This window comes from Montipora foliosa, chromosome 1, assembly GCF_036669935.1.
Source record: "Montipora foliosa isolate CH-2021 chromosome 1, ASM3666993v2, whole genome shotgun sequence".
NCBI classification, from domain to species: domain Eukaryota; kingdom Metazoa; phylum Cnidaria; class Anthozoa; order Scleractinia; family Acroporidae; genus Montipora; species Montipora foliosa.
In genome coordinates, this window is record NC_090869.1 from 40,983,164 (window position 1) to 40,988,163 (window position 5,000).

Genomic DNA, 5,000 nt, shown 5'->3' on the forward strand with positions numbered 1-5,000 from the left:
AGTGGCTGCGTTGTGTAGTTCAATTAGCTGGTCTCTGGATAGGTTCAGTTCATGGGTCTTATTAAACCAGTCAACATGGAAAGCCTTGTCAGCTAAAATCTGGATAGTTTCATCTAGTCGTACATTGCTAAATAAAGAGGTGACATCGTAGGATACTAGAATGTCACCTCTGTTGATGTCAAGTCTTTGTACTTTGTTGACAAACTCAAAAGTGTCTCAGTTTGACCGTGTACTGATTGCATAAGAGTGGTTTCAATTTCTCATCCAGCCAGTTAGCCAACGCATAGTTGTAAGTATGTGTAGCGGAGAGAGCAAGTTGCAAGTTGCTCCTTATGCGTCTTAGGTAGGTCATATGGCATATAGGTGTGCGAGTCTAGAACCTTTGGGGCGGGCCGGATGGAGTCGGCAATGGGCTTGGGTAGTACTTTAGATATGACAGCACTGATTTGCTTTTCCCGTTGTAATACCGGATGATAATATTTCACTGGCCTTCCTCTTGTTTTGCGTCTCTCTGTATCAACTGGTCTAAATTTGCTAGTGTCATTGATGGAGGCTTCAGATAGCAGGCGCAGATATTCGGATTTGATGTCCATTACAACAACTCCGGAACCCTTATCTGGCTTTGTAACAACTATGTCGTCCCGATTTCTCAGCTGTTCGATGGCTTCAAAAGGGTTTTTGGAAGTTTAAGTCATTGTTAACCAACAATGTTTAGTTTATAAATTTCAATGAAACCTTAGCCTGCTTGCAGGCGGTAGTTGTTGTGTCGCCACGACACACTATCAGACGCCATATTGGAAGAGCGTGGGATAGGTCTGGGCCCCGTGACAAAACTCCGCCCCCCTCCACTCGCTCGCTTTGTCGACCCTCAACCCCGCCCAGACCTAGCCGCGCGAATCCAAGATGGCGACCACATTACGAATTCCGGTTTTTCGACCATCCAACCGCCTGCGTGCAGGCTAATGAAACCTGTGCGATGCAGGATATGTTGGTTACACTCGCGGCCACATCCACGAACGCGTTGATGGACACAAACCAAAAATCGTCAATTTGTAAACATTATTTTAGCGAACATAACTCGAATGTACCACCTTGTCTTTTAGAACAATTTCTCGTGCTTACTAAATGTTCTAACAAATTTGATTGCCTAATTAATGACATGCCTTTTATAAGAAAAGTTAAACCATCCCAAAACGTGCAATCGGACTCCATTCGCGCGAAAGTACGTGAAAGTATTCATTTGAAGAGGGTATATACATAAGGACCAGAAACCCATAAGAGTTGAAACGTGTAACGCACGTTCACAGCTTCTGAATATTCAGTGCGAACTGATTGGTTGAATGTTTCAGTGCTAAGTACCATATTTGGAAAGCCCTCGCTCTTGTTGTTCCAAATATGGTACTTAGCAAATTGAATATTCAGAAGCTTGTTTCCCAGAACACAAGAGGCCGTTACGTGTTTCAACCCTTATGGGTTTCTGATAAGGACCCATAAGTAAAAAAATTGCATTAAATTTACTCCACATACCTGCAACGGTTTTAGCCATAAACTGATTCTGTATAAATTAACGATAATATATAAACACTTATATACTGACATTCAATTTAGCCGTAAATTAACGGCTAAGTTTGTCCTCTGTAATATACAAGGCCCCTTATTTAATTAGCCGTAAATTAACGGCAAATGGCTAATGTACCGTACAAAAACAAAGTTTTAAAGGCTCCTCAAATCAAGTAACATCAAGATGTCTAATGACCAGCTTGGTAATTGTAATTGTAACAAATTCAGTTCCATTAAATGTGTGCAAATGTGCAAATTCTAAGCTTAATTAATTTAAGAGTAATTTGGTATTTTAACTGTCAAACCCGACTGCAGGACAGTATTTGTTAAATAAAAGAAGCATCGATAACCCAGAATGGATCTGTTCCCGTTGTTATAAACATTTCAAAAAAGGCAAAATACTACCGTGTGCAGTTAAAAATGGAATGCTATTTTCCAGCGAAACCAGAATTTTTCGATTTGATTGAGTTAGCGTGCAGGCTTTTGGCACCAAGGTTGCGGTCAGTGTAAAATGCAGACTGAGGTTACATTGCAACTGTTGAAAAAGCCCAAACCCTTTAGCAATGCTAACAGTTAAGCCTTAATATTGTTTTAGGCCTAATTAGGCCTAATTAGGCCTAAGGTTAGTATTTCTAAGGGGTTTGGGCTTTTTCAACAGTTACGTTGTAATCTCAGTCTGCATTTTACCCGGCCCCTGGTCTGCAGTCTGCATTTTACACTGACCGCCAAGGTTGGCCTTTCAAACGATTCTTCAAGCTCCCGGTAAACCACGTGACAAGTGCCTGTTCACCGACCGGTGTGACATTGAGTGGATTACACTTCGTGTGAGCCACACAAAAATCAACTGACCACAAAAAAGCGAGTACTCTCGTCATTGAAGGTTCTCTTTAGACTTTTTAACAGCCGTTTCTGTGCTATTAGGGAGCTTACGCAACAGGACGGCAGAATGACTAAAAAATGTCGCGTAAGATTGGGAACGCACAGTCTCGCGCGACATTTTTTCGTCATTCTGTTGTCCTGAGTCTTCCAGCCGTCCTGTTGCGTAAGCTTCCTGTTACTTTAAGAAACCACAGAGGCTACGGCGTCGAAATATAACTTTGAGCCATCTTAAGCTTCCATCTTGTTATGTTGTACAATATGGGCGTAGTATCCAGTACTGAATTGGTACGGGTGGATTTGAATTAAGTAAAAAGAGGAAAAGTGAAAGATTCACTGTTGTATGGCCACGTTGTCTTCAAAACCTTAAAATTTGTCATTTCAAGTTGTTGTTTTGACGAGGGAAAGAAATCTACAAAAATACGTGCAGTATGCTCACTTATAAGTTCTTCTTTTAACAGATTTCATTACAGGACATTACTTTTTGGCGTTCTCGTTTCCGTAGCCGTCATTTCTTTAACTCCCTATTTTCAGCCGTGACACTGCAACTGTTTGACAAACTGATCTACTTGTTGGCGAAATTGTTTTGGGAGCCCGCGTTCCTTGAGGAGGATGATACCGGACTCCCAAAACGGCTGGAAATCGAGCCTACATAGTACAAATCCGCGTTTTATCACCCAGAACCACCCAGTCACATTTACTGTTTCAGTTAAATTTGGCTTGTAGATAGGGATTGCCTTGTAAATGCTTAACATTGACATAACTGGCTGTATATCAGTAGCTAAGTATTCACAGAAGAAAATATGTGACAAAAAAACTCATTCATTGTGTAACTGATTTGTTTTCTATTTGTATGTTTATTTAATTATTGCCGTAAAAGTCAACTCAAGGTACTTCTTTAAGTAATACTTAAAATTAGGAAGCTAAACGACGTTCACAAAACACAATATTGACATTGAGAAAGTCACTGCAGTCCTGACCTAGGCTTTATTTCTCATGCATCCCTTTTGATAGTGTCAAAAAGAAGACCAAACACCACTCTGCGTCTGATATGATGCACCATAACGGTTAACCCTAACTTGAAATGCAAATTTTTGGTACTTAGTTTTCCACCAAGGGTGCTTTTTTTAAAAATCTATCGTTAGCTCTTAAACTATTGATTCCAGGGAGAGATACTTAAAATATTTTAATGTATCTAACGCCAAACGATTTTATCCATCAACTGAGGGCGAGCTTGGGCGCCCGAGCAGTGCATGGGTTAATAAAATTACACACACTGTAAAAAAATTAATAGTCACTGCTGTGAGTCCCTGGATGTTATCTTGTACTTGTACATAGAGCAAACATAGCAAAAGGCAGTTTTAACATGATTCTATAAGAACTTGAATGTCTTGAAAGACAAGAAGTAGGTGCACTACAAAAGCCATTTTTCCAATCCCAAGTGTAAGATGAAACAACAGCTTATTAGCAACAAAGTTCAACCTTGCACCATCAAGGTATTTGAAAAATAACTACAAAATGGATCCTACAAGATAAGGTCCAAAGGAGACACAAGTGTCTAGCTTTCATCTTGACCAAATTTTGTTTAGGCAAATTAAACATTTAAACTCAAGAAAACAATTGCCCATTTTGAAAACAGGCAATAGACCAGAACTGCTCCCTCAAAGTTGTACCCAATTCAAACCATTCGGGGATAAAACGCTTTGTTCCAAGTATTTTGCTACACTATAATGCAAATACAATACACAAAGAAACCCTGGTAGATTTGAAGCGGGTACAACATCGAGTTAGTAGATCTGGCCTATTATTTTAACTAATATACGCAAATGTAAGTGTCACTCTAGTGTCTGGAATTTACTTTTTTTGTGGGCACTACGAGGCTACGATTATTTTCCAGTAGCTAGATGGCAAATGTGGTCAACATTCGATGTTTCTTTGCAATACTTAGGGACTTAATGTATGATGGTAGTAAAGAAAAATCATGGCGTGGCAAGATGTTGAGGATACAAGTTGGAAGGCAAATTAAAAAGTAGTTCTTTGAGTGTAACAATTCTGGTTGTCAACGTGTAAGTTTTAGTTGCACTGGTAAGCAATGGTCGCAATTTTTGGACCCTGCAATTAGTGAAAGTGGCATTACTTGGATTAGCCGAGTACTTTTGAGTGCACCTCTATGTTTGTAAATTAAAACACCTAAGGGCCAAACTAAGCTAGACTTGCTTGTCCACCTAGATGAAAAGTACCATGCGGTCTCAGGCCTAGTTGAGCCTAAACTAAACATAGAAATGCTAGGAAGAAATCAAAGCCAAATTTCAATTTAAACCCACTGAGTTACACTTGTCATCATCCCACTCATGAAAGAAATACAAGGTGCATCGAAACCAACATTCTGGACAATAATCTAAGTAACACAAATATACCCATAATGTAAATGTATTCTAGAGAAACAGCCATAACATTGTCTTTCTCTTTGGAAAACGCTGCAAATTTTAACCAAGGGAATCCAAAATGCAACAACAATAATAATTGTGGTCTTTTGGAAGTCAATTCACTGTTGTCCCACAACC

General features: G+C 39.6%; 1 protein-coding gene across 2 annotated transcripts in view; it reads right to left on the reverse strand.

The window, feature by feature from the left end:
• Nucleotides 1-3,273: 3,273 nt before the first annotated feature.
• Nucleotides 3,274-5,000, reverse strand: part of LOC137998646 (1-phosphatidylinositol 4,5-bisphosphate phosphodiesterase gamma-1-like) — a 93,768-nt gene continuing 92,041 nt past the window's right edge. For both annotated transcript variants that reach the window (XM_068844631.1, XM_068844630.1), the window contains one exon: nucleotides 3,274-5,000. This exon is cut by the window's right edge and continues 911 nt beyond it. The gene's annotated coding sequence lies outside the window, so the exon portion shown is untranslated.